This window comes from Equus quagga, chromosome 8, assembly GCF_021613505.1.
Source record: "Equus quagga isolate Etosha38 chromosome 8, UCLA_HA_Equagga_1.0, whole genome shotgun sequence".
In the NCBI taxonomy this organism is placed as follows: Eukaryota; Metazoa; Chordata; class Mammalia; order Perissodactyla; family Equidae; genus Equus; species Equus quagga.
The window spans coordinates 60,493,836-60,508,395 of record NC_060274.1 but is presented as its reverse complement, the minus strand read 5'-3'; the positions used below and the strand labels follow the sequence as shown (position 1 = coordinate 60,508,395).

General features: G+C 37.4%; 1 protein-coding gene across 19 annotated transcripts in view; it reads left to right on the top strand.

The window, feature by feature from the left end:
* Positions 1 to 14,560, top strand: part of MTERF1 (mitochondrial transcription termination factor 1) — a 212,234-nt gene that overhangs the window by 29,968 nt on the left and 167,706 nt on the right. For 2 of the 19 annotated variants that reach the window (XR_006889849.1, XR_006889858.1), the window contains one exon: positions 2,797 to 2,972. The exons of the other annotated variants lie outside the window; for them this stretch is intronic. The gene's annotated coding sequence lies outside the window, so the exon portion shown is untranslated. The remainder of the gene's footprint in view (positions 1 to 2,796; positions 2,973 to 14,560) is intronic. 19 annotated transcript variants of the gene reach the window in all.

Below are 14,560 nucleotides of genomic sequence, written 5' to 3'. Positions count from 1 at the left end.
AAGTATAGTTCAAGTCCAGTGTTTTCTTATTGATTTTTTGTCTGAATGATCTGTCCATTGTTGGAAGTGGGGTATTGAAGTCCCCTACTATTGTTGTGTTGTTGTCTATTTCTTTCCTCAGACTTCTTAGTATTTGCTTAATGTAATTAGGTTCTCTGATGTTGGATGCATATATGTTTATGATTGTTATAGTCTCTTGAGGAATTGAGTCCTTTATCATTATATAATGACTTTAAAAAAATCTCTATTACAGCTTTTGAGTTAAAATCTATTTTGTCTGATGTAAGTATAGCTATCCCTGTTCTCTTTTGGTTTCCATTTGCATGGAATATCTTTTTCTCATCCCTCCACTCTGAGCCTATATGTGTTCTTAAATCTGAAGTGAGTCTCTTGTGGGTAGCATATAGTTAGGTCTTTTTTTTCAATCCATCCATCCACTCTCTGCCTTTTGACGGGAGAATTTAATCCGTTTACATTTAGAGTAGTTATTGATAGGTAAGGATTTACTAATGCCTTATTACTAGTTGTTTTCTGGCTGTTTTGTAGTTCCCTGGTTCCTATCTTCCTTCCTTACAGCTTTTTTTTTTTTCAGTGTAGAATGTTTTAATTGGATTTATCTTTTTTTCTTTCATAGTTTAGAAAGACTTTACCCTTCTAATGTTATAAAATAATTTACTCGTTTTATTCTGGTAGTTTTATGGTTAAAGAATTAAACTGATCCATCTCAACACTATTTGTTGAATAATCCTTTCTTTCTCTACTGAGAAATGTTTCATTTCTGTACCATATCTGTGGCATCACATTGTTTGCATTTATTCAAGTCTTCTTTTTGGGTGTGTGTGACCTGCAGTAGCATTTTAAGGTTTTTCTTTAAATAGTTCTGACATATTTCTTGCTAAATTTGGTATTAGGCATTTAATTTTATTGCTTTTATTCCATTATATTTTATAACTGGTTGTTTGTGTACAAGAAGGCTATTTATTTATTTTCCATTTTATCTTAAATTTTTACCCATTCTTTTCTCTAATTATTTTGTCAGCTGATACTTCCATAACAATGTTAAATAATCATGCTAATAATAGGCATTTTTCCTTGACTTTAATAGAAATGTGTGTACTATTTCTCAGTTAAGCATGATGCATGATTTTATAAGATTGTGTGAAGCAAGTATCTATCTATCCCTATTTTATTAGGAATTCTTTAATTAAAATGAAGAATAGATGTGAATTTGATCAATGCCAATTTTTATCCATGAGGATGATTAAGATTTTTCTTTTCAGCTTGTTAATATCATTTGCTCATAATGGGTATCCCACCATCCCTGGTATGAACTTATCTTGCCAGATTGTATTATTATTATTGTTATTTTTTGTTGAGGTCATATTGGCTTTTAACATTGTGTATTTTTCAGGTGTGCATTATTATATTTCAGTTTCTGTATAGATTGCATCATATTCACCAACAACAGTGGTTTTTATTGTCACTGAGAGTGTATTTTTTTTTTAATGTGCTGTTAAATTCCAATTGGTAATGATTTAATTATGATTTGTAGGTAGATACTTATTATTAAATTGATCTGTAGTTTTCTTTTGTGCAATATATGTTGGGTTTTGGTATTAGTGTTTTGCTGGCTTCATTAAACAGAAAAGAAGAGTGGATGATTTTCTTATTTTCCTATTACTTGAGATAGTTTAAATAGCATTTGCAAAGGTTTCTATTAAGGAAAATTTTAAACATATATGAAAGTAGGTAGAATAGCATAATGAAACCCCATGTACCTGTCACCTAATTTCAGCAATTATAAATTCATGATTAAGCTTGTTTCAGTTATAGACCCCTGCCCCATTGTCTATTTCTCCTTCCATATTATTTTGAAGCAAATCTCAGATATTATATTTTTTATGCATACACATTTCACATATATCTTTACAAGTAATTAAAATACACAACACACACTCACACACAATACTTGAAATAGCATTTTGGTTACCTTAATGGTTTTACCTATGAAACTACCTGGGCTTGGTGATTTTTGATGGGGGTAGATCTCTGACAACATTTCTTCAATGACAATTGGTTTATTTACATTTTCTATCTTTTCTGAATTCAACTTTGATATTGGTATGGTTTCCTAAAGAATCATATTTTCAGTTTTCTTTCCACCAATTTGAGCAAAAGAGTCTATGCTCTTTTAATATCCTCTAATTCTGTGGTTATTTATATAATTTTACTTTAAAAAAATATAATTTTTCTTTCCCCAATATTTTCTTGTTCAGAATCATGAATGTTTTTTCTAATATACTTATTTATCTTAAAGAATTGACATTTAAAAAATATGTTATGCTGTTTTTTTATATTTAATTTTTTCCTGCTGTTATCTTCCTTTTGCTTTCCTTAGGTTTATTTTATTGTCCTTTTCTAAGATCTTGAGCTGAATGCTTAATTCATTTTCTTTTTTTTGATCATTAATATAAATTTCTAAGACTAAGTATATACTTCTGAGCACTCCTTTAACTGCATCTTTTAGGTTTTGGTAGATATTACTTTTATCACTTTTATTTTATGGATCTTTGTCAAGAATGGTGAAAGATCTGAGATTTTATCCTACTTGCAAGGTAATAAGGTAGCCTGCCACAGTTTCATGGATGCTGGCAGAGGACATGAGACTCCTGGGTCAGAGACGAAGGACTGTTTGTTACTCATGGAAATAATAGCAGTATAAGAATTAGCATTTGTACCACTTCTCTAAGGCACAATAATAATTCTCTAATAATGAATATTCATTATTCATAATAGGTACAAAAGGTGGAAGCAACCCAAAATGTCAATTGACAGAGGAATGGATAAACAAAATGTGGCTTATACATAGAACAGAATATGATTCAGCTTCAAAAAGGAAGTCTTGTCATATGCTACGTCATAGATGAACCTTGAGGACATTATATTAAGTGAAATAAACCAGTCACAAAAAGGTAAATATTCTATGATTCCAGTTATATGAGGTATCTAGAGTAGTCAAATTTATGGAAATAGAAAGTTGAATGGTATTTTCCAGAGGCAGCAGGGAGAGGGAAATAGAGAGTTGTTTAATGGGTATAGAGTTTCAGTTTGCAAGATGAAAAAGTTCTGGAGATCTGTTGCACAACAATGTGAATATACTTAATACTACTGAACAGTGCACTTAAAAATGGTTAAGATGGTAAATAATATATATATTTTTTTTGCTGAGGAAGATTTGCCCTGAGCTAACACCTGTGCCAATCTTCCTCTATTTTATATGTGGGTTACTGCCTCATCATGGCTGCTGATGGGTGGTGTAGGTCTGCGACTGGGAACTGAACCTGGGCTGCCGAAGTGGATTGTGCCAAACTTAACCACTAGACCATGGGGCTGGCCCCAATGTGGTTTTTTTTTTTTTTAACCACAATTAAAACAAAACAAAACCAGTTGGCTTTCTTCTTCACTTCAATTTCTATGTTGACTTACCCATCACTCAACTTTAGCAATTATCAACTCATGATAAGATTAGCAATTTGTTCTTGTTTATCTATATCCCTATTTACTCCTGCATCCCTTAATTATTTTGACATCATATAATTTCATCCATAAATCTGAGTATATATGTCCAAAAGATAAAGATTTCTAAAAACTTTTGTTATTTTATATCTTTGTATCTATCTTTATAAAACCATCATCACACGTAAAAGAATGAATGATTTCTGGTTGCTGAGCCTAAGTGTGATCTTTTTCTTTATCCTACTTAGAGTTTATAAGGATTCTTGATTCTATATCTTGATGTATTTCCTCAGTCTTGGAAAATAATTAGACATTATTTCTTCAGGTTTTCCTTCTGCCCTATTTACTCTTTGTTCTCCTTTTGGGAGTCCAATTACATGGATGTTAGACCTCCTCACTCTATCATTTATGTCTCTGGCCTTGTCCTCACAGAAAACCTGTCATGAAAAAGCCAGAAAAACCTTAGCCTAGGAGTTCCTCTGAACTATATTTGGCAGGATAATTTACTGACAGAATATCTTGTTTTCTCCACCTTCCTCAGAGGCTGTTATGTTTTGGTTCTGGGTTTCCTAGCTTCAGAATGTTATAAATAACCTTTATATGGAAGGCCTGGAAAAAGAACATGGATGAAAATGGGAGTTTCTTGCCACCTGGGATAACACCCTACCACTCAAGTTTTTGTTTTGGGAATACAGGTATAGGAGGAGAGTGGCAGTGGGAGCATGGAGCTAGTGGGGAGAGGTTTCTTGAGGAGACCAGAGGATACAGAACTGGCAGGAGTGGGATTAACTTTTAGAAATTGGGATAGTGTGCCAATCTAGGTGACAGCTTTATGAGTAGTTGGAACCTCTTCCCCTTGCCCTTGAAGTGAGATCTTCTGATGAGGAGTTGAGGTGGGGCATGTTGATGCTGTGGACAGTGAGCATTTGACTGTCTTGGAAGCTGACTTAGAAGATCCCTGGTGTGGAAGAATGGTGTGGCCCATTTTTGAGTGGACTGGTGGGCTTAAGCAATCAATGACTCATGTGTGACCATGATGGCGTAAGGGTCAGAAAAAGAGATTTACCCTGTTCTCAGGGCACTACCTTGCCCTCCATTCTGGGGGAGAGGAGGTGGGAAGAAGCAGTCTCCCAAACGTGCTTTGGAATATCTCGATACCTCTGGCTGATGGGGCCTGAGCCAGATTTCTTTCTAAGTAGAACATATCCATTTAATGTGATCTGTCTTGCTCTTGAATGTTGAACAAATTCATACCTTGTTTTATCCCCCAAAACCTATTGTCATCCAGGTGTACTTTTGTCTTTCTCAACTTAGTCTAAACTAAAAAAAAAAAAAACAGATGTGGAAATTAAATTTAGGAGAGCTCTTTTATCCCATGACTTCTTTGTTAGCAGCTATATAAATCTTTAGGAAACTTCAAAAGGACACACAGGAACAAAGGAGAAAAGTTGAGGTTGCTGATCACAACACAGATCAGAAGGAAGAGAGAAACCTTGGTAGAAGCAACAGGTAGTAGCAATCGAAGGTGAATCAGAATGATCCTCAGGGTGAAAGAAAAGAATGATAGTGCAGAGGCTAGACCAAGGAGTGTGGCCTAAAGCGTGTGCTGGCAAGACTCTATACCACACCTTCACCACTTGCCCCTGTCTCTGTCTTCAGCTCCCTATGTGGTTCTTCTACTATGCTGAAATCCTGGCTCCAAATAATAGTGGCCACACTGCTGCCTTGTATTAAGGGCAAGAAAGTTCAACTCCTGTTGCCCAAGGGGAGGGAGGTCTGCAAGAGGAAGTGAAAAGGGTATTACTGGGAAGCTATGTTACAGGCATACAAACTTGGAACTCTCAGTGAATTTTCTCATAGAAACATTGTGCATAGTTCTATAGTGTTATTTAGCACAGGTGTATTTTGATAGTATTAAACTACTAGCACAACTATATGGTGGTTAAACAGGCTTTTATGACCTTTCTTAAGAATCTAACCACTGAATATAACATTGTTTCTATGGTAAAATGCTTTTACAGTCCCACAATAGGCTGACAAAAGAACCTTTGAATAGAATCTGTTTGTAAATTGGATTGGCTTGGCTACGTTAGAGAGGCCCACTCTGCTCCTCAGCTTTAAGGTCTGCCCCTGTACAAAGAAGGCAAAGTCTTTTATAGCGACAGACAAGCCACGCACTCTGAGTTTAAATAAAGATAAAGATTGGCTTCTTGTAGGAGAGCCTGTCTTGTTTAAGACAGGCCGTATTTAATGAAATGTGGCATTAAATGGGCATGCTTTAAATGAGGTAGTTTATTCAAAGTTCTCTACTATTATCAGACCATCTGTGTTTACTTTTATGTGAAAGCAAAGGTTTCAGTTTTATTCCAGATTAAAAATGGCATTGCTCATTGTGACAAGGGGTGTGAATATCACTGAGTACAAAGTGAATCAAAATGGAGGTTTTTATTTTTTACTAGTGGCCATTTTCAATGGAGAATAAATTAAATATATAGTCAAAAGAAAGGTAAAGAGGAGGTGGTTGACAATTTAGTCATGTTTTATGTAACACTTGTTTTTCTTTTACATGGACACATTATACCATCCATCAGGACAAATTAATATGTCTTGGGCCTTTAAAAATGGTAAAAAATAATTTTAATGGTTCTAATAACAGCTCCAGATGAATGTTGGAAAACAGATATTCCAAACTGTCAAATAGCGTATGTATTACTTGGCTCTGTTGTAATTGCAAGTAAATGCTGCTTTTGTATGAAGTTGCCTTGACTGCCAATAGAAGAACTGTAACACATTTATTGCGAACAAAATTGGCATGGGAATGAGACATGTTACAACAGAGTGACACCTAATTCCTTCTTGCCAGTCGGATTGAATTAAAATAATAAATCATTAGGACGATAAAGGTTTTTGGTTAAAAGAAGGAATAGTTTAATTAAAGAGATTTAAAAAAATGGCAGGTTCATGCATATATCACTTATGATACAGAGAATTTATTTAAAAATGTGGTTTCTTATCATGTGGGGGAATAGATTTAAATCCCATATAAATGCATGTGTTAAATGGAAAAAACATCAGACATTCTTCAGAGGTGAATTTAACTATGGTATGGAGAATGTTTACAACAAAGGCCAGTTCCTCCTGCTGTTTACTGCAGGTAAGAGGCTTCAGGATTCTGTCCTATGTTTGAGAGCGATTATTTATTTGCCATTATTTATTGCAGTTAATTGCTAAGGTTTGTGAAGAGCACAGTGTGTTGCAAAGCACGACTGAGTAATCCGTGGTGACCTTTTGTGCTATCAAAGCTTTATCAATTAGAAGCCCCTGATTGTAAATTCAGAGAGTGCCCAGTGAGTGCCATCAAAGAAAGATTACACTTGGTTTCTTATACAATCCAATTTTTTGGGCTCCTTTTCCTTTAAGCTGAATCCTCTCTAGGGTACTGTTTCCAAATCTGCAAAGTGAGGCATATTCAAAATGTTTCCAAACTTCAAGGAGTGTTTGGTTTTTATAAGCAATAGTGGGAATTTCAGAAAAATAGTGGTTATATTTTCCTGACAAATGTCTTTCTTCTTGAGGCCCCCACACTAGCTGCCCATCGACTTCATTCTGTTGACACTGGGCCTGTGTGACCTTTCAAAAACTTTGCTAAATGTTTCAAAATTGCAAATTAAAGCCCTTATTTTACTATACTTTTCACTGTGAGTCAGTCTTAAAATATTTGTTCATTCTCATTCACTGATCTCCAGATAGGATTTTTCAGTTCTTATTCTCCTTCATGTTGCTGGAGCTTTTGACATTGTTTAATACTCCCTGTCTTGAAATTCTCTGCTCTCATGTCTTCTATGACACCACGTTGTTCTGGATCTTTTTCTGTTTACTTTGTCTTTTTTCTCTTTATTTTAAACTGACTTATCTTTTTAGTATTCTCTAATTTGGCCATTACCCAAGGCTAAGTCCTCAGCTTTCTTTTCCTTCTCCACTCTCTTGGCAAGCTCATCTACTCCCAACTATTTTCCAAGCTCCAGGTCTATATTTCCAACTGCTTTTGTACATCTCTACTATCTCCATCAAAAACATCTAAAATCAAACTCACAATCTTCCTCTGCCCAGATTCAGGATCCTGCTACTTGAATTACTCCCTTAAAGCTCCTCACCAATTTCACTTTAGGGATTACTGCTGCTGAGTCCCCATGTCAGCGCTCAGTTGTAGTTCCCCTTTCCTCCACCTCCCGCCATCATGGGCTAGTCTACAGGACGGCACTTCTTGTTTTGTTGCTATTTATAATTGCTGGGGACTTTACAGATCAGTGGGGTAGTTCTTCTGGTCTCAGCTGGGCTCACTCATGTGTCTGAAGTCAGCTGTGTGTTGGGTAGGTGGCTCTGCTGACCTTTGTTGGGCCTGCTCACATGTTTGGATGTCTGCTGACTGTAGGCTGACCTTTAATCCTCTTATTTTTCTGCTCAAAAGGCAGCCCAGGTTTGTTTTCAAGGCAGGGACAGGCGTCAAGGTTATAAGCCTGCTACTACTCATCTGAACAATAGTGGGAAACCTGGTGGTCCCTTCAAGGCAATAGGAATTGGAGAGAGGGAAGTGGACCCATTATAAGAGCCGGTATAGGAGGCAGGACAGATGCTGAGAGGAGTGATCAAGTTGCAGAGATTAACTCCAGAATGGCAGCCTCCACTGAGGAAGCAGAGCAAGTCAGGAGTCTGTACACAGAGGTGATAGCTAATGGAATGTGAATGGCACACTCAAGTGTATTTTGAGTATATTGATGGCATATTAATGGCCTCCCTGTACCTATGGCCTTCTCAGTGTGACTTTGCAGCTCTTTCCATTCAGAGGTGGAGTATATTTCCCCACCCCTTGACTCTAGGCTTGCCTTTTGGCTTGCTTTGGTCAATATAGTGTAGATAAAACCATAAAGTCTGGACACTTAAATCTTGAAAGTCTCTGTGGCCTTCCCTTTCTGTATTCCCACTGAAAGGTGAATTGGTTTCACTGAATGTTAAGTGGTCAGTCAAGATGGACTGTTCACTCATTTGATCAGGCCTGCCTCAGTATTGCCCCAGAAAAAAAAAATGCAGATATCCTGAAACTGCCTATAGAGAGAAACAGAAGGATTTTTTTTAAAGCCTCAAATTGAATTGTTTAATTATATTGGTGTCATCCTAACCTCTCTCAATTCGGAGTTCTTTCAGTTCTTTAACTGAGCCATGTTTTTCCTACCTCAGGGCCTATGAATTACCTGTTTCTCATGCAGGCTCCTATTCATTCTTTATATCTCTTGCTGAAATATCAACTCTTCATTATATCTCCTCTAAACACCCTATCTAAAGTTGGTTTCACTTTTTAAATTTTCTTTTTTCTATTTTCAGTCCTTTGATTTTTTTTTATAATTCATCATAATTGATAATTATTTTAACTTTTTTTCTATTTTTGTCTCTCTGGTTAAATTGTGAGACCCATGAGGGTAGGGGCTGTTACTTTCCTAATGACTAACATAGTGTCTGGCACATAATTAAGTACTCAAGAAATATTTATTGAATTAATAACTTGGAGGGAGACATGTTGGAGGAGAGGACCAGGCTGGGTCTAGGCAGGGTCAGAGCTCAAGGTCAGGCTATCTGGAAAAACCTCACACTAGTGGCGAACAGGCAAAATATAGTGTCCAAAGGAGAGTGATTGACTCAGGTCCAGTCTGGACTGTTGTCTAAGGGGTCTGCTCACGTGATCAAAGAAAAAGCAGTAGGAGTCTACTCTTACTCATACTCATGGGATCCTCATATGCAGATGGTAGTGTCCTACGGGAACCACCTAAGTTGTTACTGGTCCTCAGTCATTGTCTGGGAAAATAGGTTAGAAAGCCTGGAAAAGGCTAGGCATGTTGTTGTCAGTCATCTGCCTTTCATCTAGGGCAAGAAGGAACCTGAGTTTAGGACGTGGGTTTAGTTCAGTTATTTTCATTCTAAGGAAGAGAAACTTTCAAGTTACTTCTGACAAATTGAAATGGCAAGCAATAGGATATATTAGAGTATATGAGGAAGCCATTTGGAATAAACCTAATTCGGCCTGACTTTGTTTTTCCAAAAGGGCCTGACTGTGGCTGTTGAGCACGCACTGCATATCTGCTTTAAAACATTTACTATGGCAAGAACAAATGGCCTTAAGATAAAGGTGCAACGTCCCCCCACATTGGCATTTCCTTAAGGATAAGCATCTTTCCTTAGGCTGGGAACTGATTGCTGTGCTCACCTTTGACCACCCAGCTCACCTGTGACCACCCAGCTCAAGACAACAGACCTGCCACCCTGCTGTGTTCACTGAGACAGCGGACCTACCTGCTGTGTCCATCAATCGCGGTGCCGACAGAGCAGTCTTGCAACTATTGCAAAAGGGACATTTCAGTCCTCTGTGAAACATCCTCTCTGGGGGTATATAACCACTCTGTAAACCCCACTTCTTTGCTGCCCCTTCTTCCTTTGGGAAGAAAGGCCCTGGGCCATGGTCCTCAGATTTTAGCTCAGAATAAACTCACCCAAATTTTCATTTATAGACTGGTTATGGATTATTTTCATCAACATTTCAAATAATGAAGAGGGAGGTAAACAAAACAGGAACCTCAACTGAGTGGGCAGGCCTCAGAGGAGTCTGGGACAACATAAGCCTCATGGGAAAGCAGAAAGCACACTACAACTGAGTTTCACCGAAGCTGGAACAAAATCTCAGGTGGCTCTCTAGACTTCAGTACCAGGAATTCACAGATTTTTAGACCAGATCTCCGCCTTAGATGACTCAGTGAGTCTCTGTTTCTCTTCTTTTGCTGTGTCATTTCTCTTTTTCCACTTCTAACTCACTCTTCCTTTTCAGTGGTTCTTGAGTCTGAGTCAGACTCACCCATGGAGCTTTAAATATTGTTTTTGTTAGTTTTAGCTGCTAAAACAAAGTACCACAAACTGGGTGGCTCATAGACGACAGAAATTTATTTCTTACAGTTCTAGAGGTTAGAATCCTGAGATTGGGGTGCCAACATGATGGAGTTCTGGTGAGGACTCTCTTCTGGCTTCTTTTATAAAGGCACTAATCCCATTCATGAGGGCGCTTCTCTCATGATCTATCACTTCCCAAAGGCCCTACCTCCTAATACCATCATTTTGGGGATTAAGATTTTAATATATGAATGTTGGGGGGACACAAACATTTAATCTATAGCAAATATGTACATGTCTAGTGCCCATCCCTATAGATTCTGACTGAGAACATAAGCTCAATAATGTTAAGGGTTTTCATCCGTTTTCTTCACAACTGTATCCTGTGCCTAGAACAGTGCTTGGTACATAGTAGATGTAAACAAATACATGTTGAGTAAATAATAGTCTATGGGATGGGACCCAGATGACTGAGTTTTAAAGTTTCTCAAGTTATTTAGATTTCTAGTCAGGTTGATAACTACTACAGTATATTTGGTCTCTTTTATCTACCTCACAGATTCATCTTCAGAATGTCATCTTATTCATGGTTTCTGCTGTATTCCATGGCCTTTTTCTTTGCATCATTTCAGTTCATATCTCTGTTAACTGCCTATTTCTCTATATTTTGCAATTTAAGTTTCTATTTGCAAGATACTGATTGGTCTAGCTTGTCTCTGTTTGAACAGATTTTCCCGTATCAGAGCCCTTTATATAGTTAGATGGGCAGCTTGAGGATTGGATGCCTTTGCTTCTCTCTAGCCTAATAATATGCAGCCAAGAAGGAGAGCGGTAGAAAGAATAGAACCACGTGGTACAAAATATGACAGCCCAACAGGCTGGGAGTGTGGCAGGCAATATGATTGATTTGTCTAGTACAGAAGACAGTTGTACCTCCACATTTTACTAATTATAATCAATTTATTAAATATTTTTGAGTGCTTTAAGTGCTAGGTGTTGAGTGCCTTTCAGGCACAGGAAATAAAGTAGTAAGTGAGAGAAACATGTAGTCTTCCCTCATTGAACTTATTCTGTAGTAGGAAAGATAGACAATTAATAAAGTGTGATATAAAACAAAAGTAAATTGGACTCCATCAAAATTAAAATCTTTTGGTTTTCAACAGACACTGTTAAGAAAATGAAAAGGTAAGTCTTGGAGTGGGAGAAAATATTTTCAAAACATGTATTTAATAAAGAACTTTTATCAGAATATATAGAGAACCTTATAATTCAATAATAAAATGTCAAAGAACCCATTACAAAAATGGGCAAAAGTTTTGAACAGAAACTTTACTAAAGAAGATATATGAATGGCAAATAAGTATATGAAAAGATGTTCAACATCATTAATTATTAGAGAAATGCAAACCAAAACCACACTGTAGGGGCCGGCCTGGTGGCGCAACAGTTAAGTTTCCATGTTCCACTTCAGTGGCCTGGGGTTCGCTGGTTTGGATACCAAGTGTGGACCTACGCACTGCTTGTCAAGCCATGCAGTGACAGGTGTCCCGCATATAAAGTAGAGGAAGATGGGCACAGATGTTAGCTCAGGGCCAGTCTTCCTCAGCAAAAAGAGGAGGATTGGCAGCAGATCTTAGCTCAGGGCTAATCTTCCTCAAAAAACAAAACAAAAACAAAAACACCCCACCACACTGTGTTGCCACTATACAACTCACTTGAATGACTAAAACTAATATAACTGACCATACCAAGTGTTGTCAAGAACATAGAACAACAAGAACTCTCCTGTATTGGTGGGAATGCAAAGTGAAACAGCCACTTTGGGAAGCAATTTGGCAACTTCTTATAAAGTTTAACATGTACTTACTATATGATCCAACAATCCTACTCGGAGGTCTTTGCCTAGGAAAAATGAAAATATATGTCCAGACAGAGACTTGTAAGCAAATATTCATAGCAGCTGTACTCCTAATAGCTCCAAACTAGAAACAAGCATTTTGGAAACAACAGGTGAATGGATAAACAACTGGTACATCCATGCAATGGAAAGCTACACAGCAGGAAAAGAAAAAAAAAAAAAAACGAGAGAGAAAAGGAAAAAAAGAAAAAGAAATTAACTACTCTTCCATGCAACAGAAAGAATGAATGTCAGAAGCATTATGTTAAGTGAAAGAAGCTAGCTATAAATGACTGCCTATGTATGTATGTATGATTCCATTTATATGATATTCTGGAGAAGGTTGAACTATAGTGACAGAGCAGATCAGTGGCTAATCTTAAGCCAGAGGTGTGGTGAGAGGATTGACTGGAAAAAAGCACAATAGAACTTTTTGGGCTGGTAGAACTGTTTCGTATCTTGATTGTGGTGGTTGTTATGCAACTGATACATTTGTTAAAATGTATTAAATTATACACTTAAATTGGCTAATTTAATTGTACGTAAATTAAACCAGAACAAAGCTGATTTAAAAAAAAGTAAACAAAAGTGAAATGTGATCCATGCTTAGATTGGGAGAAGTATAGGGTGCTTTAGGAGCCCTTCATAGTCCAGGGGAGTCTGAGGAGGCTTTTCCTGGGAGGAGTCACTTAATCTCAGCATGAGTAGAAATAGGCCAAGTGCACAGGGCTAGGTGGAAGGGAAGAGGGTTCTACAGAATCAGCAGCATGCACAGAAGCTCAGAGACAAGAGAAAACAAGAGACTTGGGATGTGTTGGTGAAGGAGGAGGGAGGAAAAATGAACGTGGAGAGATAGGCTGGGCAAGTAAGGACTTTTAAAGTCATGTAGTGTAAGTTTGGACTTTATCCTAAGAGTGACTAAGGGGTTTTAAGCCCTTCTTATCATGGAGTTATGGGATGTGATTTCTGATTTATAAGAATGTCTCTGGCTTCTGTGTGGAGAATGGGTTGGATGAAAAGACTTTACTAAGAGGGTGTAAGATGATAGTGCCATGAATTAGGGGAGTTGCCTGGGTTTGGGAGAGGTGGGTGAACTTCAGAAATATTTAGGAAGTAGAATTTCCTGTGGGAGTTGAAGGGGAAGGAGGAACCAAGAATGGTTTCTAGGTTACTAGCTTGGATAACTGGATGTATGGTGGTGCCATTCACTGAGATAAAGAATAAAGGAGCAAGAAAAGGTTTGGGGGCAAGGTGATGACTTAGTTTTGTACATGTTGGTTTTGAAGTACCTGGGAGGCATTCATATTTTGTTTATAGGCAGTTGGATATTTAGATCTGTTGCTTAGAAGACAGGTCGATGCTGCAGAAACATATTTATGTCATTTCCACATAGGTGGTCATTGAAACCATGGGATTGATGACTGAGGAGATGAAAGGGTAGGGTGATGAAAGAAGAGGCCTATAGCAGAACCCCAGAAACTCCACTGCTTAAGGGAGAGAAGTATGAGGAAAATCAGGAGAGCATTGTATTATGGAAGCCACTAGAAGGAGTGAATCATTAACAATATATAATTGAATTGCTTCATTAAAGAATAGGATGATTTATAATATGTTTGTAGAATTTTTGAGAGGTGCTCTTACAGTAAAAGACACAGTAAAAGAGCTCTTAAACAACCATTAAAAAGAAAAAGAAAGTTAATGGTTTGATGGCTTGTGAAAAAGGCAGTGTATTTCGTACATAGATGGAAGAACTCAGAGTTTTCCATCATTTTGTTTTGTTCTTCCTCCTTTGGACTTTCCTCCTCCATTAGAGACTTTTAGAACATTAAACATTAAACATTAAACAGCTTCCAGAAATCCACTTATATACATTTTGGGTGGAGAAGCTTGCACCAGATATTCCCTTATTTACAAACCTATGAGCAAGAACATACTTCTTGCAATGTTTGCTTACTAAGTGCTATCCACCTTAATTCCCCCTTTCCCTTTGGTCTCTTTCATTTTCTGAATGGGTGTGACTCGCTTGAAGAGATCAATGGGAAAAGGTTTTTGATCCCCCTACCTTAAGCAAAAAGTGTTTGTCAAGTGGGCAAGAGGATCAGTCACTGATGGATAGAGAAGTTGTTTTTAACTGAAGTTCCAGTTGCTTTCAAATTGATCTTATTACCATGATCAGCTTTAGTGGTCCATGGCAGAATACTGGAACAAGTTTCTACT